The sequence below is a fragment of the Gallus gallus genome, chromosome 6 (genome assembly GCF_016699485.2).
Source record: "Gallus gallus isolate bGalGal1 chromosome 6, bGalGal1.mat.broiler.GRCg7b, whole genome shotgun sequence".
NCBI lineage: Eukaryota > Metazoa > Chordata > Aves > Galliformes > Phasianidae > Gallus > Gallus gallus.
Genome location: NC_052537.1, coordinates 10,400,923 through 10,428,896, shown reverse-complemented (window position 1 = coordinate 10,428,896; position 27,974 = coordinate 10,400,923). Strand labels below are relative to the sequence as shown.

Genomic DNA, 27,974 nt, shown 5'->3' with positions numbered 1-27,974 from the left:
ACAGCTGCATCTTGCTTTGTTTTACCCTCTACCTGAAAGAACATTGCTTACAAAAATCAAAGTTCAATTTCCATATTGCAAGTCAGCAGTGTATGCATGAAGACAAAAAAAATGGCAGATAATGCCCATGCAAGTGCCTGGGTGATCTCTGGGGAACCATCCCTACCTATCTAGGTCCAACTGAGTCCTCTCCTAATCTCACTCCCCCAAAAGGTGACCTTCTGCTTTTCTAATCCAGATGCTATGCAACATCTCTTCCCCGGCCACCTCCAAGGTCCTTTTGCAAAGGCTGTGGGGACAGCGTAAGAGCTATATGGGAGCCCACAGATCCTGACAGGTTCTCTCAACACTCATCTTGCAGCAGCTGTCAGAGTCGACTCTATGGTTTTCCTTCTGTTGCACTACTTTGTAAAACAGTTCTGCTTGAACTGGTTGGCTTGTTTTGAGGGTATGCCCTTCCTCCCTGCTTGTGTCTTTCAAACCACTAAGCAGTTAATTCTTTTAAACCATAAACCTACATGTCCACGGCTCCAAAAATAAAAGTATAAAAGCTACCCCAGACAAAGATCTTCACAACACAGCAAAAACTTAAGTACATCCATTTAACAGTGCCTGCCCATTCAAAACCTCAGAAGTACCAATGAAGTGCAATAATAAACTTTCAGAAGGCCTGTAGGTCATTAGAGACAATACCAGCTAAAAGGTATGCACATGGCAAGTTGCAGATATTTCTTAGGAAAAGACATGTGCCACCTGCTCATGCCATTTTAAGTGTAGTTCCTCACTTAAATGTATGATCCCCATATTAATTCATTTTGCTGTGCATCACGCAGTCCTCCTCCCTCCAGCTCCGGCTTCTCCAACTCAGCTGCCACCGCCAGCCTCCCTGAGTGGGAAGCTCACTGCTGTGCTGCAGGCTGCTTCCTCTAGCATAACGAAACAGAGAGGAAGCAGCTCGTTGTTACCTGTCTCAAGACAAACCCACAGACAGCAGCCCAGCATGTACAGGCCATGACAAAGCCTGGGTGACAAATATGAGCAGCAGGGAACGTTGGAGATGAAAGCACAGTTTTTTGTTGGGACAAAGAACTGTGAGGTAGCTCATACGGCGTTCAGTCTTACCTAGGTGAAGGTGTCACCTTCTCTATCTACTGACTATATTTATTTAAATAACCAAAGTCAGAAACCTCTGGTTAGAGGGCAGCAGTCCTCTGGCACCAAGCCTGCGTTCACACAAAGGTGAGAGGTGCCATCCTCTCTCTGAATACATAGATGATTTTGTCGTCAAAAGCAAACTTCCTGTTATTTGTTTCAGTAATCTTCAGCAGTGGACTTTAAACTCCACGCCTCTCTTCTGATGCTTTTGTTTCCAACACAGTCATCCACCGCACACTTCACTTTATTCGCATTACATCAGCTTTCTGTATCATATCCCATTACACTGCTCTCTATTACTTCACCAGACCTTCTGATCTTTTCTTTTAGCACAATCCTCTCTCCCCTACTTTCAAAAAAGTCCGGCCAGTTCAGGAAGGGATCCTCAGCCATTTCCCTCTCCGACCAGTGTTTGAAAGGCCAGCACTATCACCCAAACAAAACAATGCAACAAGTGCAACAGATGGCAGCTCAGCAGCCTGCTAAGTTGACTGCATCGATCAACCAACCACCCTGCCGCCAGGAAGCCAGAACATACAGAGCTACCTCTCCCAGCCCCCCTGTGCTGGGGAGCCAGTCGCACTCACCCTCACTCACATGCAGCATAACCAACACGTGGCAGACGCTGCAATGGCACTGTCCCTCCCCAAACTCAGTCCCTACAGAGCTGAAACATCATCAGCTCACTGATGCTCTGGTGTAACAGTGGTAACAGCAAAACACAACCCCTGCCAGGCAGCAAAGCTCCACCACAGCCTCCTCCAGCACATGTGATCCGTGAGAAAAATCACCTCTGTTTGTCACATCTAATCGAGTCTCTGAAAGCTCTTCCTGCCCCCAAAGCAAAAATGGAACTTGCAGACCAGCCCTCAGCCAAGTGTGTTAGGGTTTAGAAGGGCTCATAATAGGGAAGCGGGCGCAATAAGAGCTGACAGGTTTGGCAACAGTGCACGTGATGGGTTTGAGTGACACACTAGAAAAAGAAAACCTAAAAAAGCAGAATCCTACCCAATATCAGCAAATCCAAATGTACAACCAAGGGCTTTTGTGAGATATGTCAGATGTTTCTAATTAAAGATCAAGTCAGAAATCACATGAAACAATCAGAGGATAAAAGAGACGATGGAGTTTAAAACTAAAAGGGAAGAAAGCAGCACCACCTAATAAGTTTCCAGAGCCCACCAGATGCATACAAGAGATATATTTGTGGTTTGCAAAGTTTCCTCAGATGAGCTTCAATATTCTGAATGGTAAATGCACAGCCAAAGGCCCAGCAGATGCCTCATATATGTTGAGAAGTTATGCTGGAGAGCCCAAGCTGGGCATGGGGGGCTTTTATTTTTAGATTGGGTTACACTGCAAATAATTTTAGCAAGTGAAAACACTTCATCCTAATCCTCACCTTGTGTGAGCAGAACAGCTCTAATCCCACAGGTGGGTTATTCTGTCTGGCAGCAAAGCCAAGGAGCTAAAAACGAAGGATGGGAGAGTTACCTTGGGATGATATCACAGTGTATCACTTCTCTTGGCTCTCCTGGCATCATGGGACATCTCAGCTGCCAGCAAGGAACTTGGCAGGTGGGACAGAAATAAGTGCAGAAAGACCTCTAGATTACAGCTAGGCCTTTTAAATCCAAATTGCTAACTGCTTGTGGCTATAGAAATACAAGGGAACAATATTTATCTATCAAACTGTCTATAAGTCTGTTGCCACTGTACATTAAATACATGCTTTCCCAAGTCATTTTTTATGCTTTCCCAGCTTCTTCCAGCAAATTTAGTCCAAGTGTATCCAGAAATACTGTCCTTACTATGTTATAAAGTACCATTTGCTTCTTAGAGGAAGGAAAGCAAGTCAGTAGTTTTCTACCTTGCATGGAAATGCATTTCACTGCAACAGACATGAGCAATCATGAGAAAGGAGCAACAGACAAGAGCTGAACCACTCCAAGCAGCTCTCGAGGTTCCCATGCAGGTCACCAAATGCATGCCTTGGGATAAAGCCTATCACAAACCAAGACTTCCCAATGTGCTGACCACTGCCTCTTCCAGTTTCAGGGCATTTCAGGGTATATTCAGGAGCTTCAGCTTTGTGCCCCTGCAGAAGTCCCAAAGTCTCCAGGAAGTGTGGCTGTTTCACATGGTAACCAAGCAAAGAGACTTTGCAGCACCAAGCAACATGTGGTGCAAGGTTTCCCCTCCTACCTGACTCACCCAAGGCATCAGCTCACAGACTGCAAAGCTTTGGTTGAGCAAAGCAGCAGGTTATCCAAGACAACTTCAGCTATCATCTGCTCTTAAACACCAATCTTTGAGCACTTGAATTTTCTGCCAGTGCACATCTGTTCTTCATTAGTTACCAACAACCTCAAGTCATGCAGAAGCCAAGAAACCTCACTTTTAATCTGTTCCTCCAACTTGCAGCCCCAGATGCATACTAGACAACAAGACGGTATCTCAGAAGTGCAAAATGGTATTAATGGCATCCATACAAAATTAAACTTCACGTTTCTGCAGCAAGTTTAACATAGATGACAGTACCTCCCTCTAAAGCATTGCTTTGGTAATGTTTCTCTGAGCCAGAAGAGGCTGTCTCGAAAAGCCAAGGGGAGGTTTTATCCAGTCTCTGCTTAACCCCTCATCTCAGCACATGCACAACCTGTGCAGCACTGAACAAAAAGCATTATCAAATGAAAAGTTTTCCCATTATAAGCTTGTTGCTTCCTCATTGCTTACTTTTTCCTGAGTGGGGAGGGCCTGGTACAGTCATGCTCTGCTCATGCTTTCTGTAACATTCCTCTTCTCACTTCCCCCACTCCAACCATTTCTGCTCCAAGCTGAAGTTTATTCAGCTCCTCTTATCCAAAACCTGCTCCACGTCTTTGATTATCACCATTGTCCTTCACTGAACCTGTTCTTTTTTGGGGACAGAGGAGCAACTGACATTGAAGACACAAGGAATGACAGATACAAAAGTGTGTTTCATGTAAACATAAATATATTTTTAACAGAAGCCCTGCAGTTACTCAAGTCAAGGATGCAGGGAGGAAGAGGCTGTGGGCAGGTAGAAGCATGGACCCCACACTCACCTGGACGTATAACTTTGGGCTGCCTGTAAAATAAGTCAAGCATATACCTTGAGCTGCTTGTGCCTCTTGGAAAAAGCAGTCCTGGTCACCTGCATGTATTATATCCTGATACAGCACCAGCAAAACGATCCCTACCAGAGTAAACAGGAAAAGACTCAGCTTTTTGATTAATTACCTGTTCAGCTTCATTAACCTCTTAGCACACACACATTTTTCAACTAAAGTAGAGTGGACACAAGCTTCCTTCTCTCAGGTGCAAACTGCGTACCTGGCACAGCATGCCAACACACAGGTCTGCATCTTCAAATTTCTGCCCGGGGTGTGGATTCCCCCCCCCCCCCCCCAAAATTTCAGCACCTCAACCTGCAAATTTCTCCCAACACAGGATGTCCATACAGATTTGCTTCAAAGCATCTATTTTACACTCAACTCTAAATTAGCAGACAGAAGCAAATACTGGCTGAATAGCAGCACTCACAGCTTCTCTGGGACCCTGTGCCAGGGCCTCATGGTCCTCTGTACAAACACTTTCCTCCTGATTTCTAACCTCTCTCCCCCTAGGTCAAGCATGATCTGCCCTTGGTGCAGCTGTGCTGGCTGCCTCAGATCACCTCCACATCTCTCATACACCCAAACATCTCTTTCAGGAGGATCTGCTCCATGACCTTCCCAGGCACAGACACGAGGCCCAGGAGCCTGTAGTTCCCTGGGTCTTCCTTTCTTAAAAATGGGAGCAATGCTTTCCAAGGAACTTCATCTGACAGCCAGGGCTTCTCAAACATAACGGAGAATAGCTTGGCAACCCCATCAGCCAGTTCCTCCAGAGCCCTGGGATGCATGTCATTGGGCTCCGTAGATGTGTACACATTCAGCCTCATAAGGCTGCCTCATACTTGCTCTGTTCTTACAGCGGGAGGAAGTTTGTTCACCCGACCCTCCCACAGCAGTCAGGGACATGAGAGATATGGGAAGCCTGACTCAGTGAAGACTGAGGACCCTCTCCTTGCCCTGTCTCTTCTGACCAGTGTGCCAGGAAGGAACAGGGCGACAGTTTTCAAAGCTGTGAATTCCCCCTTGAGACTTTCCCTTAACTTAAAATACTGTGCATCCTCCCTCTGTTGCAAGTTCAACTCAGCTCAACCTGTCCCCACCAGCTACTCCATCAAGGTAAGGGAAGCAGATGGAGCTGATCCGTGTAAGAGAAACAACTGTGAAGAGACTTTCTGTTCACTTGTTGGATGTGTAACAATTCAACAGCCACTACGAAATCCTCCAGCTAACACCAGTGCCTCCTGTTTCACAGTACGCTGTCTGGCAGACCCTGCTATGAACAGCAAAACAAAACCCACTGCCCCAGCAGCCCACCTCCTGCAGCAGCAAGGAGCAAAGCACCAGCAGGGCACACACAGGGCTGAAAGCATTTTCAGCATCAACTGAGGAAGAGAAGAATAAAACCCAGATAGAGAGCTCTCAAAGCAGCCACTGTCTTTTAGCTTCAGACCAGGTTTTCCAGCAGCATCCTATTTTCACAAGACAACCAACACCAGAGCTCTTGAGTTAAGTTGTAAGGGCAACCCAAATGACCTGCATTCTGTGTTTAAGAAGTTTAAGAGCCGTAGCTTTTGTTTGAGTTTGGATTGCAGTTAACAATGCCCAGAGCAAAGAGACTCTGATTAAAGCTCCCTAGTTAAACCACTTCTTTACAGTGAAGAAATGCAAACAATGACTCTCATCTGCTGTTGCCCCTTGCCTTTTTTACCAGGCATTGTGTGCACACAGTGGTGCATTTGAGTTGAGAAGCTGAGCACATTGCATACTTCCCCCCCACACACAGAAATGAGCTTTCTTTCTCACTGGCTGCTGAAGTACTGCCTGATGTAGTCTGCAAAACTGAAACCTACAGTCAACCTACTTAGTAAAGTAACAGACACAGAAGTGTCAAGTTCATTATCCTTATACTACACTCCTTTATTTCATTATTTTAACATAGCATTCAGAGTGAAACAGATAACAGTACTATTAGTAGTAGTATTAAATCTGATGAGAGAGCTGTCTCTCATTAGAACACTTTGGGGAAAGCTGGGGCAGAAATTTTATTTTCATAAGCAAACAGCAATTTTGCAATTATGATATCTGATTATCTTAAGATGCCTTATGCAATTTCCCTATGCCACCATTGCTCTAAAAATAGAGCGCGTACAGAATCTGACCTCAGTTTGGGGTGGTCACCCCCTCACCAGCAGCCCCCAAACCTACCTTGTAGGCACTGCTACACAGCTAGTAGTGATTTAAGGACCTCGCCTTTGGCAGATCTGCCCATAGCATTAATTTGTCCGTCAGGGTTATGAACAGAGAGATCGCATGCCAGCTTTGCAAGCTGAAAGCAAGCTGACATCCTCACCGAGCACACACACGACCTCGTGCTGAATATTGCTGGAGTATGAAAAGATTATTTAGAGAAACAGCAGTTACAACACAGCTCCTTGCCTTATCTCCTTTGTAAACAGCTTTCAAGCTGCCAGTACATCTATGGTTAAGGAGCAGGAGATGAGAAGAGACGTCCTCATAGCTGCTGACAAGTAAGTTATCTGAGCTTCAGAACATGTGTTTAAAGATGAAAGAGCACAAAGAGGATGCCGAAAGACAACTGACAGCTTGAGGAATACACAACAGTTTTCAAGTAATTCCTGTGATGCAGAGTAATATTTAAGATCACAGCATTCATTGGGAATTAGATCATCCATTTAGCAGTCGGTTTGCCAGATAAACTGTCTGGGGGCTTGGACAGCATTAGCAAAAACTGTAGAGCAATGCAGAAGCAGAGACTGTGCTTTCACATTCCCAATTTTCAGCTGCCTGCCCACTCCACAGAAGACTAAAACACAGGAAATAAAACACATCAAGAGGAAGAGCAAGCGAGGTACCACAACTGATAAGGGGCTGACCTGCCAGCCTGTATCTACCCTGCCTACTGCATTCAATTTCACATCTGCTTCTGGCTTCCTTAATGTTCCCCATGCACAACAACCGCTTTCAGAACAAACTGGCACAATGGAGGACATCTATGGTGTCAGATGCAGATTGTCCAGATTTTAGGCTAAGAAGGGCATCGACTTTATTTGGATCAGTGACAGCTTCCACCAAGCAGCTGAAGCAACTTTAGGAGTAGTGAAGATATCTGAGTAATAAAATGTATTTGCGTGAGTTCTTCACTTCTGCTGCCAGCTGCCCTTCCAGACATGCTGTACAGGTCAGGACGTCCCCAAGGCTGTATTTACAGGAGCTTTCCAAGAAGCAATTAGCAAAGCTTGGGGAATTTAACAATGAATCAATGTCTGGTGGCTGAAACGAAGCGCTCTGCAGCCCAGGAAAAGGGCAGGGAGGAACCCAGAGGCAGGAGCGTGCTCCACACGAGATGGCATTTCAACCTGCCTGGCTGTAGCCTGGACACACATTCTTTAACAGTTGGGACAGGCACCCTTCAGCATTTTAATACCAAATACTCTACCCATCCTTTCCTACATTCTTATCACCATGGAACAAAAACAATCAGATATAGCGTTTTGGCTTCCTAAGAACTACATGCAAATCTCCTGTCAAATCAGTTGCTGACAGCCTTTCAATTATTCACTGGAAACAGGGACAGCAGAGGAAGGCTAGGAAAAGCCTTCTTGTTTAAAACCTTCTTCCAAATACAAATCTATGAGAACACAGGAAAATATTTAACAAATGAACTGATAGGCTCTGAATGGACACAAGTTCCCCACAACTGCAATCCCAGTTTGCTTTATCTTTGCAATTCTAACTCACGGCCAGGCAGCAAAAATATAAGATTAGAGATCAGCAAGATGGTGCTCCCCCCATGAAATCAAATAAACCCATCTTGAACCACTGCCAGCATGACTTCAACACCAAATAACATTTGCTGTTAGTAGCATAATAGCTGAAATTTTACCTGCATGCTAAGAGCTGGGGGAAAAGGCAGCAGCCCCAGGTTCATGCTCAGCCTCCAAAGGAAGTGAAAAAAGTTCCCATGAAGCTGTCACTAAGTGCCTCTCAGATGGAGCACACATGTCTGTCCATCCGCTCCGCAAGCAGGGCACAAGGGCAGCCACCAGAAGTTTTGATGCTTGCCCATGATGGGACATCAAACCCCAACAGAAAGCCGGGAACCTTGACAGAAGTTCAGGGAAAAGCAAAAGGAAAACGAGGAAACAGGGCACAAAGCAGGACACAAAGCCTGTTCTCTACCTTCTGTAAGCAGTGAGCCAGCCTCAGAGCAACTTGGAGCCAGCACAGAGGGCCAGTTCTGTGATAACACACCAACATACAGTGCAGAGAAGGAAGATGCACTCTATGGGTTAGGGACTAACTACAGACAGGTGTGGCTTATTTCCATAAGCTGCAGTCACTTCCTGCTGTCGCACCCTTCGCCTCTCCCAGGCTCCACATTTTAAAGAACCGAATGAATTAACAAGGCTGAAACTGCTGATAGCACCCTGCTTTGTGGCACTCGTTTGCCAGGAGCCAGCTATGCTAATTCAATAAGCAGCAAAGGCTAGGAAACCTACCAGGGTCAAGTAAGATTGATCTGAACAAAGGATGCACAAAATACCTGCTCCAAACTCAAGACAAACCTTTGCTTTCCAATTACTGCCACGAGAATGAACCATCACTCCTCTCAGGGACTTACCCCCTTTGGGTGCACAGAGTGGCAGAGGCAGCAGTTGCACAGATCAGATCCCAGTATTCCCGGGTACTGTGGACTGCGTGGATTCACTCTCTAGACTTTAAAACACAACCTGTGCACCACTTAGTACCAGAGCCATCTGCAAATCCCACTCTGCCGACTCCCTGCTTCCACTTGTACAGGAGTTCAGATGCACACAGCTTGTGTGTAACTGGGAAAAGAAGGGGCAGGACTGCAGGGGAGCGAAGCAGAGCTGAGAAGGACCCCGTGCCCTCCTGGAGGTTGGTCCGGTGCCACTGCAGGGAGTGAGCAAGGATGACATTACACAGCAGCTCCGAACTCAGGCATTCCTGGCAGCAAAGTAATCACTTAAACATCACCACCACAAAACCCCACTTGCACCAGAAAACCTATTTGCAGGCAGTTACATGACTAATCGCCATCCCTGAGGTGCTCTCACTTGTGCAAGCCAACACCCAGAAACTACTGACAGCTCTTTTCATAGAGATCATCTCCCATCCATTTGACATTTCACTGCTTTTCTTAGATGTCAGTCTGAAGGCTGAAAACCTCAATGGCTGCTCACTACCAAGTAGCCTGTGCTGGAACTTAAGTTCAACCATTTCAAGCCCCAGCTGTATTCATACACATTTTGCTGCTTCTAAACAGGCAACTTCAGCATAACTCTCCACAGAAAGACACAGATACCTTGAGGCTCTGTTCTGTGGAGTTACACGTGGTAGGTAGCAGCATACCTGGCATTAGTAAATTTCAACAAAAGTCATTAAGACAAATTAAGTTGCAGCCCTAAAAGACTGCTTTATGCACCATAATATCTACTTACATCAGTCACCATTACATTCATACCCAGCAATCATTTGCTTGCATGGAGAGCAAGTTTCAATTGAAAAGAAATTCAGCCAGCAAGTTCATTGTCAAGCTGAAGGACGAGTTCTGTTTCTACAAGAGAATTATTTTAAGGCTCAAGTTCTGCAAAGCTAACAGGTGAGGAAAGGGATGTTTTGGGGGCTGACTCACAAAAGAAATGCCAGTAAGAGCCAGCAGTACTTTCATTTCCATGAAATTAGACCCCCACATTTCAGCAAGGAGCCACCTATATATTTTGTGATCCTGCAGCACTGGAGCGCACACTGCCATACAGTGAGACAAGCACACAAATCAGAGAGACCTCAGAAGTATCGAGGTGTCTGCAAGGAACTTCTCAACATGAATTACAAGGCGTGCTGCATCTCCAACAGTGCTCGGTTTGAATTCTTCTCAGATAGTGGGAATAAAGCAGCCTTGTACTACACCTACTTCCGTTCAACCCCTATTAAGCCTGCAATCAACTTAAGTAATAGATTACTCTGTTATTCGTCAGGTCCGTGTATTGAACCTAGAGGAAACAAAGGCTGAATCAATACAGCGACAGGCGCTTCTGCTGCCTGGCACAAGTGTCTTCAGCCCTCAGTGTTTGTACAGCTGGGGAAGCAAAGGTAGGAATTTTTCAGAACTGATGAAAACAACCTCAGGTTTCATGTCTAGAACAGCCACCACATAGATGCCAGCTTTCAGAAAGCAGCAATGACAGAATTCACTCCTGCCCAGAACAATTAACCTTACATGCAACACACACACACTCCTCCTTTTTAGCAGCTTTGATTTTAAGTCACAGTATTTTCTCATTATTTGTTTACTGACCATATTGTTGACTCTATCTGAGGAAGCACTACCCAACTGTTACAGCAGTGGAGAGTTGAGGCGTGCAGTCCTGTGACTGTGGCAGGAGAGGGGCTAAACCCAGCTCTCCTAAAGCTGGCTTTCCCAAGTTGGCTCAGGGAACTCGAAGGGAGAATTACAACTGGATTAGGAGGAACCACAACAGAGAGCTGCTTTTCTGCTCTATCCTTCACAGCGGCTGCTCAGGACCAGCCAGTTTAGTCTCAGTCTTCAAGCAATTCCAGAGAAAAAGCATTTTCCTAGCCAAAGGCTGTGGGCACCAATGCTTCGTTTCATTCAGTGTGCTAGTCACTCAGGTTACACATAAACAAATAACTGCTTTTAAAACCATGTTCTTTCTCAAACGTCTCTACAGTTCAATAGCTCTCCCTTTCATTTTCCAGTTCTTACATCAGTCATGGAGCCTTTCAGCACATATCAAACCCAACACAAAAGAACCTTAAAGGATATCCCTCAACAAATCCTTGGACAGCTTCAAAGCCTTACCGAAAGAAGAAAAAATAGCAACAAAAAACATAACAATAAGCAACAAGAAAGGAAACACACCCAGTTTATTTTTCTCTGTGCAGGCCAATTTAGTTATGCTGAAGTCAGAAATGGGAACAGAAATCAGGCATTCCACCCATCCGTCTCTTCCACTCTACAGATCACTCTGATTTCAACAACCACAAGGGCAAAGACTGCCTTATAAGTAGTCTCTTTGTGGTATTTATACACAAACTACATCCTCTGAAGTTTTGTTCTTAGTTAACCTCAACTGGAAGGATAAAGGGACCGACCAAACCCATCTTTCAGTTGACTTCTAAGATCTTACAATTCAGTATTGGAGTTGGACTGTTTTCTTGAATGGAGATTGCCAGGCTGGCACAAACAATAACTAAGCTAACAGAAAATGGACTGAATCATTCTACATTTGCTAGCAAGCAGCGATTCTGAATGGAAGACTCACTCAGAGAAACGAGCTGGTACAAGTGCCAAAAGAAACAGTGCCATGCAGCTGCAGGACACGAAGTCAGTTGTCACAACGACCAGAGTGAGGACCACCGGCCGCTGCCAGCACTGAAGGCTGCCACTGGCACACATGCAAAAAATGATTAATCCAAAGCAAAATGGATACTCATCCATTTAAGTCCAAAACGAGAACGCATCCAAATCCAGGTCACATTTAGTATCGGTTTACAGTAAACAACATATTGAAAAGCGTACCAATCCAAAACGCCCATCTTTCAAAATGCAAAATTCACTTGCTTACTTGGAATTGCTTTCCTGCGCAGAGCGCTCGACTCATTGGGTTAGAAGCTCACTGCGACCATGACAGCCCAGAAGACCTGCTGCTGGCTGCTGCTCACGTCCTCAGAGGGTCACTGTAAAAGCCAAGACATTGTGCGTTAAGAAAGCAGGGCTATTGGCCAGCCTCCTATTAAAAATATTAGGGGGATTGTAACACAAGGATTCTCTCTAGATCTACCCACAGCTGGGATATACGGTAAAGCAATACGCTGACACAGGCAGCTATTTGAAAGAGCATTTCCCTACAGACATGGAGACAGAAGATTCCCGTGTCCATACAAGGTCTATAGCAACATTTGTCACATCTAGAGGGGTCTGGAGCACTTCCTGCACCTCATCCAGTAGGGCATGGCACTGTGTGGAGGAAGGAAAGGCTGAAAGGAAATATATCCCCAAATACTCTCTGAGGGGAGCTAGTAAAGTCACCTGGGCTCTGAACCAGGCATCACAAATGAGGTAACTGCAGAGCTAGCACAAAGGAAGCATAGGAGGAGGGTTGAAAGCCTTCCGTGGTGGTCCTCAAGCTAACAAAGTTCACTTACAAGATGGAAAGCACTTGCACCAAAGCAAAGGCAAACGTAAAACCAAGATGTGCTTGGCCAGCATCCTCCAAGAGAGGCACAATGGCAACAGGCTTTTACCCAGTCCCTTAGTTGCTCAGCTCTTATCAAGTTTGTGCACAGGCCAATGGTAGGACTGGCAGCAGCAGACAGAACTGAAAGTAACGCGCCCGTCATCCAGCCCTGCACTATCTAAGGGAGTCCAGAATGGGGAGACTGGAGCTCTGCCACTTGCCAAGAAGCAGGAAGGCAGGGCCGGCTCAGCACAATGTGCAGATAAGGAGAAACAGATGGCCCTGCTCCCCTCACATTCGTTAGAAAGATGCTGCTCAGACACTTCCATCCAAACATCAGTGGGGAAAAATTCCACCCCACCTGCTGAAGCAGAACTGAATACAATCCACCCCCTAGCAGAAACCAAGCAGTGATTCCTGCCCAGTTTGACTCTAGGATTGCCTGGAAATCCATATTTGGATTTCACATTATGCTCCTGGCTCATTTTCAGGACTGTTTCATGGAAGCACTTTGGAGACAATGGCAGCACACCATCGGGTGACTGCTGACCCAGCACACAGCCCTTAACCCGAGCACCACCCACACATCTCCAGTAAGGCCAGCCCCATTTCCATGGGTCACTGAGCCTTACCTCCCAGCAGCAGCGACCCTCCCAAGCACACTGTATTCCCTGACTGCATGCTCACCTGCCAAGCTTCACAAAGCTTGAGAACCACTCACCAGCTGCTGTAACACTGTCTGCGCCCAGGCAAAATGCTCCCGGCACAGTCTGCCCGCTTCTCCAGAAAGGACTGATCCTTACAACAGAGCATAAACCCAATTATTTGAGAGCCCGCTACATACAGGAAAGTAGGAGTGACTCACAGCAATGCTGAACTCCAGTCACCTCTGAAGTCACAGTGGTGACAGAGCTATGGCAAGCTTTGATAAAGCTCATTCTGCCTGCTTGTGGCACACACACAGCCACGCAGCGCTTTCTGAGCAAACTGATCCTTGATCTTGGAGGTCTTTCCCAACCTTGGTGATTCTATGATTCAATGTATTACATGCTGTGTGCTTTTCAGAAATAAAGGCCTCCCTTACCTAACTCGCCAGGCTGGCACACCAAGCTCCTCCATCTCCTGCTCCTCCCACAGCTGAAACGGATTCTGTGCTGTGGGGCCACAGGTGCCAAGCCCTGCACCTGCCTTCCCACAGGCATGCTCCAGCCTCTATGGAAGTAACTCACTTCTGGAGTTGCTAAGCAATAGCAAGCTGCAATGGTATAAGAGAAGTCCACTTCCATTTCAGCATGTGGGATGACAGCATTCAGCTCTGTGGTACCTCTTGGTTTTAATACCTGCAGCAGTGCAGAAGCATCAGCTATGGGGCATTTCTGATGGTTTTGGCACTACTGATTTCTGAAGATGAAGAAGGAACGCTGTGGTTTGCACAGCACTCAAGCACCCTGTGAAGCTCATTCGCTTTATATGCACTGTTTCACATTGTCTGACCCAAGGCACTGCAGCAGCAGGTATGTGCATGCACACCCACCTGAGGCTCAAGGCAGGCTCAGGGCTGAACCTGCACCTGTAACTATTGCATTTAAATAGACAGCTGCTTGGAGAAGCTGCAAGACTTCCATAAAGAGCATGCAAGCCCTTCCATTAACATTCAAATGTTTTACAGGGGTATGCTGCCACCATGATCATCCATGCAGAACCGTAAGAGAACCAACAGCTGAAACAGTTTCAGAGAGCATGACTCTGTAAGTAAGTATCAAGGGCCACTATCAATTCCTCCTTGCCCTATATGTCAGTTCTGTCTGCAAAGCACAGACATGAAGCTGTGGAGATGGGGATTCTCCTCTTCCCACTCAAGAAGTACACGCAAGCAGCAGTGCTACAAATGTGATGCAAGTGGGCTGTTCCTACACCCTTCTCCAGTGCAAACAGCAAGGTCAGGGATGCCTGCAGAAGCTGGATTAACCAGCTGCCAACTGCTCTTTGGGAAAGGCATCTTGCTGCTATATTTTAAGCTTATGTCCAATTTACTCTTTTGACTTCGTTTGCAAAAGGCAAAACATTTTGGCTCTTATTTCCATTTTAGGGAGCTTTAGAGGCAGTTGCCCACCACCACACACCGGATTTTTAATCACTGCTCCACGAAGTGTTACATCCCCTTCAGCTTTTTTGCACGGGAAGAAATTAGCACAGCAGTTGACACACGGCAAAAACCAGCCCTAATTTCTCAAAACCCCAAGAAAGCTGTTAGTGTTGTGACCGATGGCAACACAGTCCTGGGAAGCAGTAAGATTTATTCACAGGATTACCTGAGCACCTGAGCCCCTGAAGAGATCTGACAAAGCAGAAGATGATGCTTGCAGCATGAGCTTCCATCACTATTAAATGGTTCTGCATTTCTGTGGAAGGACACAACTGGGCTCATTCTCACAGCTCAGACATCTGCGCACCCTGTACTCCAGCCTGTATAATGCCAGCAAAAATAACACACCACCACGTCTTGATTATGTTTACTGTCAAAGCACGACAAAGCATGGCTTTTAGAAGTGTCAACACCAGTTAAGAGGCCAAAATGTTTAAGCCCCTTAATGAACCAGAGCAGACACAGAAGAATAGGCAGGAAAGTCAGCTTCCAGTGAGAACTAACCAGACCCCAAACGCCCTTTCACCACTGCCTGGATTTCCTTTTAGGTCACAACATGCAAGACTAAACCACAAGTATACAAGAAACAGCAATCCCACTCACATGAAATGCTTGGTCTCTTCCACTGTTTCCAGCATCATCGCTCCTCTCTCAATTAAACTAACAGTAGTTAATTATAATAAAGCAAGTTATTACTACATTGGAAAACTAAAGAGAGAACATACTAACTAATTAACTAATTCAGCCTGGTAATTTTCAGCCTATTCAGTGTTTTATTCAGAGTGGACCTGTCTAGATAATTACCACGTTACAGAAACAAGGTCTCACTATTTAGACAGACCATGTTTTCTGAATCAATATTTGGAAAAATCTCAGCTTTGATGCTCATCTCAAGGCACTCTGCTGTAACAGGGTGAGACCCCGCTGACAGGCTGAGAGAGCTGGGGCTCTTCAGCCTGGAGAAGAGAAGGCTCTGCAAGGACCTTCCAGCACCTGAAAGGGGCCTGCAGGAAAGCTGGGGAGGGACTTTCTGTAAGAGCAGGTAGTGACAGAATGAGGGGAAATGGTTTTAAATGGGAAGAGCATAGATTTAGACTAGATATTAGGAAGAAATTCTTTATGTGAGGGTGATGAGACACTGGAATGGGTTGCCCAGAGAAGCTGTGGATGCCCCATCCCTGGAAGCATTCAAGGCCAGGCTGGATGGAGCTGTGGGCAACCTGGTTTAGAAGGAGGTGTCCCTGCCTAAAGCAGGGGGTTGGAACGAGATGATCTTAAAGGTTCCCTCCAACACAAACCATTCTATGATCCTACAATAAGAGCTTTCTGAATGATGCACTGTCTGCTGCTAAACAAGCTTTCAAAATGCACACACCTTGAATACTGGCAAACCCATCAAGGGTTCCCTCAACTTGCAATCAGGAAACCTACGTAAAAATACAACATGCCTCTTCCCAAAAAAAACAACCAGGAAATTACAGGCCTTTGTTTCATTCCATGACCTTCTGTATAACATGCAGTGTGTTCACCAGGCTAAGCTTTTAGCAACAAGGAAGCTGCTGCTCTTGGAACATGCAGTAACAAGATTGGAGTTTCCCCATCTTCTGTCAGTAGTGACAACCACTTTGAACAATACTGCTTATTTCTACCCACCAAACCTGTGACTGACAACTCATTTGGATCATTTTCCATCAGTCTGTACTTGTTTTGGCCTGCAAGAAACTGGAGGAAGACTGGTTGCAAGCTGAGGACTCCACGCCAAGCATGGGTCACAGGGGGATAAGGGAATGGAGACAAATGGTTTACCTCCACCTAAAAGCAATATTGTGCATCAGAATTTATACTAAGCTCATGACAGGAATGCTTTTGGGTGTGAGATAAAGCTGACTCAAAAACAAACCACGTCACTTTAAACTTCGCTCTTCCCATTTCCCACGTGTTTGAAAATAGACCCTTCACCATGTCCCATCTTTCCATCCTTACAGTAAAGAATTGATATGAAACGGCAAGGCATCACTTTCCCTTCCAAACAGAAGGGCTCAATGTTTCTACCAGTCTTTGTGCCACCACTTACCATTTAATACTTGGGGTTAGTTTTGTGATGAGCTCAGTTACAGACCGCAACCTGGAGAGGTTAAAAGAAACAAGTGCAGCACAAAACCAGACCTGTTGTGCTGGTTTGCAGCTCTAGCAGGGTTAAAAATGCTAGTTCAGATTTGCTCCTGGGAACATGATCCTCCAGTGGTGACTGAATGCCTGCTTTGTCAGCTACCCAGTAAGGACACGGGGTGCAATGCATTCAGTGCATTCAATTCCAGAAGTACTACTGGATGCCAACGGCTTTCTCGAGCAGAGAGGCCAGGGCATACTTAACAGGACAGCAGATGTGCTGGGGAGTCTTTTGGAAATAAACAAAACAAAAAACACATCAGCATTCTCCACTTACCTAGCAAATATACCAAAAATGCTTCCAAGCAGTATTCCCTACGTTATTGCAGCAGTTAAAGATCTTCTGAATATTCAAAAATGTGCTGTTAGCAACAGTTAAATAAAATTCATAAAGGAGACTTCTTGGCTTAAAGATGAATACATTAGCTTTTAAAATATTGTTCAATACTTTGCACATGAGCCTCTCCTACAGAGCAGATTTACGAGACAAGCGTGATGGTACAGAACAGCTAACATTGCCACACACACAGTGCTTGAGCAACCACTCCATTTCTGCCTCCTTTTTGATTTCACCTCGCTGTCCAAGGAAGCATCACCAAACACAGGTTGTAAAATGGAAAACTGGAAGCTGCCAATATCCAGGTAGATGTATGGCTCTCCCTCTTGAGCTAATCCTATCTCCAGCTTAGAAGAATCACAAACTTTTGCTCTCACAGTTCCTCCAGGCTGAAGCCAATGCATGCGATATCTGGGAGCACTTTGTGCAGAGATTCCCTTTGGTGCTGCTATGAGGCACTAAGTTTGGCATTCATCTCTTCTATTATTAGCCCTGAATCCAGTCACCACAAGCTTCAGTTCTTCTATTTTCCTGCCATCCCTGTGCAACAAAACATGTGCACAACTATTGTACTATGCCAACCCAACCAAGGCGTAAGAGCAGCTGAGCTGTGCACTCTGACTCCATCTGAGCTTTTGACTACTTTCAGCCACAGGAGTTTCCCGAGTCTGTATTTAGAACCCTTCAGGACTATCTTATCCAAATATTTGTTCAGCTCCCCTTGATTCCATTAGAACTCTGTCCGCAACATGATCTGGCAAAGGGTCCAACACATCCATCGTGGTGTTGATGGGGAGCCCACACATCCACACTGTGCACAGCCTGGGATTCCACTCACTGCTGCTTCTCATCTCCCAAGCAGATGGGTGGAAAGAAACCCCCATTTCTGGTTTCCAGGCTACTCACAGATTCAAGCAGGTACGTTCACACCACTACCTAATTTTTAAGTTGTCACAAGGTGTTGGCTTTCCCCCTCAGATCTCTCACAAACAGAAGCCAGGTTACAATCCACAGGTTGAGAACACACTGTAATAACACACGGGAGAGGTTTGAGAACAACTTTCTTCCCACAAAACAGCAAATACCAGAAATGTGAGTTTCCTCCACAAGAAAAATCACACAGAAACAGGTTCCTCCACCATTCCTAAGATGCAGCACTAAGATCCTCAAGCACCACAAGTGGGAGCATGACTGATCCTGATGAGCGCACACCCATGTCTCCAAGTACCCAGTGCTAAACTGTACTTACCAGACCCCTTCCCAAACACATTGCTGCCACCGCTCCTGGTCTGGTTTTCCAGAGCAGAACCTGATCAGCTGTCAAAATGGCATTCCTCAAGCACACTGCAGAAATACATCACATGGCTTAGCCGTGTGTAGTTGCTGCGCAGCGATATTCGGTGACAATTTGGGGGAGAAAAAAATTTGCTGTCAGCCATTTCATACAAAAATAAAGCTGGTTACAGAAAACAGAAGTTTTTCCACATTAAAAAATGGCTTGAGTTATAGCACCCTGATCAAAATGGACATCTGCATCTGACACGTTGCCCCAAGCAGCCCACTCTCAGCCCTCAGCTATACCAGGGTTCCTTGTTCGCCTGCAGCATTCCCAGTGGCTGCATTCCAGGAGGGGGCAGCCTGCAAGTGCTTCATACAGTATGTGAAACGCTTTGTTTATCCAAAAATATTTTAGCTCCAAGAGATATGAAAGCAAGATTTAGATTTCAGCATTTGCACAGTAAAGAGATGCAACTCCTACAGATACTGCCAGAAAGTTTCTTCCTTGAGCCTTCCTAGCTGCAAAATACAACAACAAAATTACAGTAAACTGAAAGTTGAAGCATAACAATAATAATGGAGAATAATAATGACATATAATTTTTTAAGAAGTTGTTATAGCAAGAAGAGAGAAGCAAACAGCATTCAAAGGGTGCCACCACATTCTTGCTCCCTTTGTTAGGAGTAGATCAAGGTAGGGAAACCTTTCTGCTGCTGAGAGTAAGACAAAACTTATGGGACCTTCCCCACTAAGTGGCTCTGGAAAACCAGAGTAGAATAAAACCTAAGGAGCTTCCCTGCAGCCTGACCCCCAGTTCAACTGCAAAAGTGAAATCTAGCTACCAGTACATCATCTGTTAGCACTGAAGTTTTACAATGTTCATACTACCTTAAAAATAGAGATCTGCCCCTACCTTGTTGTTTCAGTGGTTACTTAAGGTGAGAAATTAAGCACATCAGTCATCAGAGACAAAATTGTGACAGTCAACAAGACAGGACATTCAAACAGAACACTCAATTCAACACAACTCAATCACCCTCGGTTACAGAACTGGAAGACAAGACTATTTAAAATGTTATGGCTCAAAAGCTATAAGAAAGTACCTCCTTCTCCAGCTGAAAGCCCTTTTCACTTAAAGACGGCATGCCCACCACATACTTGGTTCCTGATCTTGACAACCACAGTAGCCCCACCACACTGTCTCAGCAACAGCTGGTGGTTAAGGCACTTTTCAGTACCCAGTCCTTACTGAGCTCACAGGCTCTCTGTCCCATAGCTCCAGGTGCACACTTCCTTGCGCTGTGGTTTTGCTGTTGTTCTTCTGCCAGGAAATTCCCAACCACTTGCACCAGCCCACTGTTTCCCTTAGTGGCTTCATTCATCAGGGGGCTTATCTCAAACTGCACTGCAAATATAGAAGCAGCTATACGTAAAAAGAAAAAGTCCACCTCTTAAGAAAGTGATCAGGAAGTTATGGAAATGCTTTTCTGCTGAGTTCTCTAGATGTAGGTTTGCAGCAAGGCAATGCCATAAACTTTAGTATGTTTATGTTACAAAACACTAGCAGATCCTATGGAGCGTGACAACAATAAAGCAGCAGGTTTTGACACTGCCAAAAATATACGTGCAGAAAGCTGTGCAGTTTGGTAAGCCATTTCCTTTGTTGCGAGGTGTTAACCAAGGCCCAGATCCTCACAGTTTGGGGCTCACCCAGAAGCTGGAGCTCGCTCTGTGTGGTCAGAGACCTCAGGCACGCAGGAACTACAAGAAGTAACACCAAGACAATTCAGTACACAAAGAAATGAAAGCAACAAAGAAAGTAGGTTGGAATGAACTTTGGTCAGCTCAGTGAGTCCCCTCCACAAGCATCCCTGATGAGACCTCCAGCCCTAACAAGCAGCATTAACCACAGATTTTATGTGAAAACTCAGCTTGGGCCAAGGCTCAGAATAATTTCAGTCCCTGGAACACCAAAGAGTGTGTTACCACTTCAGCATTTAACACGACACAATATCAAGAGCAAATCATAACTGTTACATGACAGTAAACCCAGACTTTGCTGTCTTACGGCAGGGACAAAATTGGTTAGCACAAGGCACACTAAGTACCAAATCAGCTTAAAAGCAACGTGCAAAGCCATCTGCACTATTTCCTGAGGCACAAAACCAAAAGCAGTAAATCATACAAGATCTCGCACCGTGTCAGTAAAAACGAAAAATAGAAGGGAAGGGTTGACCCCACCTCCAACGGCTGGGGTCAGGAAAGCAGGCTTCCTCTACCAACAGGACCTCCAGGTTTCACCACAGCCCTGATATCTTAGAAGAAGTAGAAACTGCTTTTTTTCTGCTGTCTTTACAGACTTGCCTTAGAGCACACTGGGAGAAAAGCCTTGCTCTGAACCAAACTGAGACAGGCATGTGAACAGCACCAGGGCTGCAGCACACTGTGAAAGTGGGACAAAGTAAAAACCATAGAGGCCTTAGCCTTTGGAGTCAGTGCAAAGAGTAATACACAAAGCTGCTTGGTGCTGCTGAATTTGCATGTCAATCTTAAAGCAGACTGAGGATGCAGCTCAGAAGTGACCTTCAGGTCCTTCACATCCTTCTGCTCAGGCTCCAAAACCTGTACAATGACACCGGCCCACAATACATATGTATCAGCTTCCTCCAATGAAGTCACCCATCCACCACAGACCAAACAAGCACTGCCAGGCACCTATCAGGCCCCGATTTAAATCAGTGGCATACCAGCTCATTAGCTTTTCACATCACTGCAGATGAAAGAAGACAAAAATTCCCTTCAGTTCCAGAGGTTTGCAAAGGTTACACTCCCCACAGAGAAACCATACAGAACTTACGTCTTCTCCAAACCCTATTTATTTATTTTCAACTTAGAGGCTGAATTAATCACGAGCACAGAGAAGCACAGCTGAGTTTGTGAGCAGCTCCAACCACACCAGATTTCGCTGACTGGAAACCTCTCCCCACCTTGCGAATGCTGGTATTAGGGGAAGGAGGGCTGAGATCTGGCATGCTACCACATTACCCATTCCTTTGCACAACCCATCTCACTTTCTGTATGTGAAGCAGAAGGCAAAGAAAGGATGGCACGGGCACAGTAGCTGCCAAAAGGTTTGAAAAATCCCAAGAACAAGGTGCTTCCACATCACATGTAGTCACATTAGCTTCATCTTCTCTTTGCATTCAGCAATTCCAGAGTGGCAGCCACAAGATTTACGCTCTCACTCTGATGTCACCTTCCCACATGCCCTCCTGCTGTCACAAGGTGCTCACAAAGAGCCTGTCACAAGCATCACCAACTAGATCACACAAGGCTGCCTCTCGCTTAATATGGAAACAGGAGGATTAAACAAGCTGGGGCTGGAGAAAGCAGTTGGAGCAGGTGACTTCCGAGTGCTGCTCTGCAAGGAAATCTATGGCAAGAGAATACAGAAGTTAGCAAAGCCCGTTTGTAACAGTTTGTCATAGCAGAGAGGTACAGGTAACATTGTAACTCAATGCATACTCCATCTCTGGAGTACAAGAAGCTGCTGGAGAGCAGGGCCAGTGCTGTAGCACAAGGTATTTCAATAAGCCTGCTAGTCCCCAGCCTCACTCTGGGTTTCCTACGCAACCTCGGTGCTTTTGCACTCTGGAGAGTTTTGCCATGCTTTTTGTATTTTGACAAGGCCCGCACTCCTCCTTCCTTCTGACAGCTGCTGTGGAGAACTTTGATGCCGTACCCAGCTATCGAGCTGTGGTTTGTGACAGAAGTTCCCTGAGGGAGGTGAGATGTGGAGCAGGAGGAAGGGGGACCTCCCTGCTGCCGTCCACTCCGGTAACACACATCGCTGCAGGGCTGAGCTGCTGCTGCACAGACCTGAGGGATTCACTGCGCTTCCCAAATGAGTTTGTCAACAATGAAAACATCACTTTGGCATTTACACCATTGCTCTTATTCAGAGAGCATCTCCTGTCAGGCAACTGTTACTTGAGTTTTCCATTAAGTTAATAAATGCCAAGCGACCTCTTCCAGTTCTAATGATCTAGGAATGATTTCCCCAACTGACTGAGGAATGCTGCAAAAGCACTAAATTGGCAGGAGAAACGAAAAAGAGCTCCAGCAATGTATTTGCAGATTTGACCAGAACACAGCATTGCATCCCTTAAAGGAACCAGGAAACTCTACAAAGGGACCAAGGGCTGCTGGGGCTGCAGGGAAACCTCATGCTCAGGACAACGACCACCAGCAGAAAGCACCTCCCATACACACCACAGACCCTGAATTCCCTCTATATTGCCTTGTTCCTGAGCGGTAACATTAACCTAATCCCAGAAAGAGCCCTGGTGTCATAACACAGCAACATCACATTAAATAAACATGTTTGAAAATGTCCATTTCTGCCCATTTCTGTACAGCAGTCCAGTGACTGCCGCCAGTCCTATCACTGATACCTGCAGTGAAGGATGTCTTTTGGGAGTTGGCCACCTTCAGTCCCCAGCATAAGAAATAAACATAAGCACCAGCAGGAACCAGCTCCTCAGAAACACCAGCAGCACAACAACCTTCCCACAGAAGCCACCTTTACCACAGCCTTTACAACTCAGATGCCCTTAGATGTAGCAACAGCCTGCTTTTCAGCAGCACCATCCCAGCCTATAAAGCAACCCCACCTCAGGGTCAGCAGCAGGAATCTGCTCCACCCCTCCATCTACAAGCTTACTGGCCTGCCAAGCAACTGCAAATTCCACTGGACTATCTCCTTTGCAGGGAGGGGATGCTCTTTTTCCAGCCAGCAGCCCCACCAACTCTCATGTCACGTCCCAGGGGTGGAAAGCTGTGCCTGCATTCTAGCAAGGTCCTCTCTCACAGCTCCACATGCTGTTGTGTTTTGGCTGCAAAAGGAAGAAGGGTTCAAGCATCCTCCCACATTCCCTGGAAACCAGACAACCACATCCACAGGCAGGGCAGCTCATGGCCCTGCAGGGTACTTGCTAACAGCCCAACAGCTGAGCAACAGCTTAACACAGTGAAGTAAACAAAGAGGCTGAGCAGCCTGGGTGGCTGCAAAAGGTCCCAAAGTAGCAGCAGGTTCTACTGCCATTTGAGTTCTCATCAATAGGTCTTTGTGCCTGCAGTTAAGGATGGATATGCTGAGCCTGCAAAGTTGGCTGTTGTTTGATCATGGAGTTCCTCACCCCTCTCTCTTTCTTGCACATCCATGCTCAAGCTGTGGGAAAGAGCCACACGCCCAGGGTGCGAGCACCCAGCAGGTCTCTGCAGTGAGCTGGGTGCCGCTCTGCAGAGGGCTCCCTGCAGCCTGCCATTGGAGGAACAGTGCTGCCCTCATCCTGCACACCTCATTCACAGCAATAGAACACTGAGCCCAATTGGAAGGGGCTTGGCTCAGGGCCACTCAAACAGGTGCTGGGTGATTCATTTTGTCTGCTAACAGTCAGTGCAACATCCTCACTTAAAAAAAATAAAAACACTTGTATGGCAAACAGGTATTGGACCAGAGAGATTATCGCGTTACAAAGGAATAACAAAATAAAGATCTTACCCATGTCCTGGGCTCCCAGAAGGGCTCCAAGAGAAGTGATCTCCAGATAGAGATCCTTCCTCCTTGGGAGTCAGCCCTTAAATGGGGTCTAGGAGGGTGGAGCCAAGCTCCACCCCTTCTGATCACTCAGGTGAAATTGCATTCACCTGTGCCCCTGTGGCTGACTCAGCGCTCGCCTCAGGTGGTCAATCAGAGGTTCAGGCCGTGATTCAACAGTTCCCATACAAACACTGTGTGATCTACCAGACCTGGCTTTAGAGATATCAAACCCTTCCTAGAAGACAGACCAGCTGAGGTGCCACAGCACCACTGTGGGATGCTATTTCCGACATCCAGAAAGGAGTGAGGTGAGTTTCTGGACGGACATCAGCACACCCAGCATCCCTGCGGTCCCGGATCAGTGACGACAAGACAAGCACTTTCCCTACTGCACATCTTGCGTGGTTTCTGGCTGAAGGGTTATTATCCAGTCTGCAAACAGAGGTCATTAGTTCAGTAGCACAGCAGCACATCTTGCAGGCTGAATATCAGCATGGAGCTGTTACGTGGAACTGCCTGGAGGACCACAGAAATGTCCTACAGTTCTTAGGATGCACTCTGCTTTTAGGCTGTAAACATGAAAATGCAATTATTTTGAACTTTTGTTCACGTCCAGCTACAAACAGATAGCGTTAAAACAATCACAGCACGTGACGGATTACAAAGTCACTGCAAGCAGCCCGCACTTAACATGCTGAGTGCTCTGTGATATTAGCTCAGGTCTAATGCGAAGAAGCACGGAGGGGTTTTAAAGACTGGCAGGCACTCAACATAACAGCAAAGGAAGTTCCCTGCAGGCACCTACAGCGATGCCAGGCAACGCAGTGTGCAAGGATGAATGGAGTACTTCTGGCTGTTACAGCAAGACCCTCAGCCTCAGAGCCCTCCAAAGCCCCCCGAGGAAACACCAGCCACCACTGGCATCCCCTCCCAGCAACACTACATACGCCTGCGGACATCAGGATGTATGGATCTCTGCCTTCTCAGTGCAGACACACATTTTCTTGCAAGTGTTCCCTAACAAATGCTGAACGAAGCATCAGAATGCAAATAATCCACATCTGATGAATGTCCTTCGGGCTCTTTCTAAAGTCTCCTTTGATAAATCATCTGTTTATATTTCGAAAGGGAGAAAAACTGAGATAGGAGATTATACATGCATGAAAACAAAAGCAGTATCTGACAAGTCTTTTTTTTTTTAATTTGCAGATAATTGCTCATCACTGCAAAATACAGCTTTTGTGCTGTTTCAAAGCAAGTAGATAAGAAACCCTAAGTTACTACTAAGTATTGCTTATGGCAAATAAAAATCTCTCCCACCGTGGCTGCGTCACCGTGTAACCACATTTTGACCAAGCATCCACTCTGGCATCCCTCAGGCACTGCAGGACACAGACCACCACATTCTGCCCAGGTGTTTCACAGAGGCCTTCCCACCAGGGCCTCCACATGCTCGCATCCACCCCTCCCTCCCATCCTCACTCTGATGTAGTTTCTTCGTATTCCCTCCTCTCTGGCACACAGCTATCTCCACACTGCCTTTGCTCAGCACCCCAACTGCAACCATCCAACTTCAGCATCCCATGTGATTTCAAGGAACTGCAGCTCACCTTGGACGGCACTGCCCCACCTGCATGCAGACGCAGAGACAGCCCCATGCAGCTACCCAAGCCTCCTAGCACACAGCACCCCGTCCTATGCATACAAGCAGGGCTTTGGCAGCCTGGCATGGTGCTCGGCTGCTGAGCACAGCTTGTTAGTGCATGGTACATTTTCACTCGACAGCAGCAGGAGAGCTCATGCCAGCAGAGTACAGGAAATACCATCTCTGTAGCAGGAGGTCAACGTGTGGAAGTGAGAGATCGTATGGAATCGGTCCAAGGCAAAACTTCTGAAAAGCACTGTTCTATCTATGGAGGCATGGGCTTATGCTGCTAGGAGAAGCCAGTAAACACCACTGTTGTGACTCCTTTCCAACCAAGGGTAGTACTTTAACATTCTGCTTTAGGAAAGGTGCAGGGGTGGGGCCTCCTGTAGGTAGTGCAAGCTGTTTCTCCATTTAATCCTTGGTTGTTTTGCTAAGATTGAGGATAAAAAAAAAATGTTAAATTCTGTGCACTGTCCTCTACAAAAACACTTTGCATGTAGCAGTCAAACAAAAGGCGGTCACTCATTAAATAAAACCACACGTCAGACAACCAAAGAAAGCACAGCAAGAGTTTAAAGCCCACCAGCCCTGCTGCTGAGCCTTCTGCACCACCACCTGGAACAACAGAGGAAGGAGCGGTGAATTTAACCTGGGATGACAGAAAGGCGCTACGTCCTGCACCATTCTCACAGAAGTATATACGGTTAAGTCAGCAGTGACCCTGCAAAGACGCTGAGCACGAGGACTTCCATCGTGCAGGATCTTGCCAGCTGTCACCACATCGTGATTAACAAACGAAGCTGAGTGAGGACACAGCCCCTTGAAACCTGAGCAGTCCGCTCAGGGCTCCCTCTGATCTGCCCAAACGCCAATTGCAAACGTTTCAATACTCTCTCACCGAAGCAGTTCGTTGTCTCAGCCTGCCATTTTAACAAATCCAAGCACAAGGCATTAAATTCCACTAGAACAAATCTCAGCACTCCCAGCATTAAATTTGCAAGTGACATTTAATGGCATAAAGCAAAGGCAAAGCTGAGCTAAGCCACTAATGGACCAGCAAGGAAACCTCTATGGCTCCAGGATGCAGTGCTCTTTTTAGCTCGAGGAAACGATGGTGTGGGCTACGCTGGGCAGGAAGAGATACCAGCAGCTTAAAAATATGCCTCAAACCACAGCAGCCAGAGCTGTGTCCTGCAGCCCTACTGCCCAGCATCCTCTGCAGACAGCTCAAGAGCAAGCAGCACACACAGCGCACACCGGTGCTCCCTCCTTCCCAGCTGCAAGGTGCTCTGCAATCCTGCTGCTTTCTGACCACGCACACAGGCACAAGTAAAGCCTACTGTCAGGAGAGATGCTTTTCAGGTATTTCATTATTTGCTTAAATTGTAATGGACTACACCCAGCACAGGGAAGCCAGTTACACTTGGGAGTTGATTAGCACACATATTATCTTTAACAACCAAAATCAAACTTCAAGCAACCTGATTTATGAGAACCATAGAGCATATTTGGTACGAAACACACAAGAACCCAAGGTTTTGTGCTCTTCCTCTCTGCTGTCTGGTTGGGGAAAGAGACTTCACTTACAGAGCTGAATGACCCTGCACAGCTTCCAGCCCACAACACGTTACACCAGCCCATGCCAACACCTGTGTGCTGCTTTCCTGGGTGCAAAATGCCTCCGACAATGCCAAATCCTTCAGACAACACTGCCAGTAACACGGGAGCTCTGGTCATGGGATGCTGATGCTTCAAAAATCCTCAGGGTCTGAGCTCCTTTGGTTTCAGCTCTACCATACACGGTTGCTTTCGTTGTACCACGTGTGAGTCCTGGAACTGAAAGCAGCACCTGCTGCAGTTTGAGGAGTGGTTAGAGAAGCAACGACACAGGGAGTACAGGCGTACAGGAGGCATTACTGAGAGGTTGCTGCTTCTATGGGCCCTGCTGGCTTGAGCAGTCAGGCGGTATTCACAGATACCTGCCTGAAAGTTACCCGGGCACTCGGATTTGTTACATTTCTAAGTGTCAAAGCTCTCCTTAGGGGCCATTAACACACAGAGACATGCTGTCTCCAGGCTGACACGTGGAAGCCAAAAGGACAGTTACAAGTGCTTTGGGAATCAAGTCGTTACACAGGTCACAACACAGTTTAAAGACTCTGCAGCAGAATTTAATTCTATTCCACGTGCAGGAACCCGGAAAAAAATCAAGGCGATCTCTCTGGGTAGGAGTGGTTTTCTTATCAGTATTTTAA

The 27,974-nt window shown here is 46.4% G+C and overlaps 1 protein-coding gene across 11 annotated transcripts in view; it reads right to left on the bottom strand.

Moving 5' to 3' along the window:
• SGMS1 (sphingomyelin synthase 1) overlaps positions 1 to 27,974 on the bottom strand; it is a 96,543-nt gene that overhangs the window by 48,711 nt on the left and 19,858 nt on the right. For 6 of the 11 annotated variants that reach the window (XM_040702227.2, XM_040702226.2, XM_046942699.1 and 3 more), the window contains exon 2: positions 11,927 to 12,038. The exons of 1 other annotated variant lie outside the window; for it this stretch is intronic. The gene's annotated coding sequence lies outside the window, so the exon portion shown is untranslated. Of the gene's footprint in view, positions 1 to 8,495; positions 8,608 to 11,926; positions 12,039 to 13,259; positions 16,968 to 18,439; positions 18,574 to 19,572; positions 20,231 to 27,974 lie in introns of those variants that run through there. 4 more of the 11 variants (XM_025151462.3, XM_046942709.1, XM_046942702.1 and 1 more) reach the window with 4 other exon arrangements.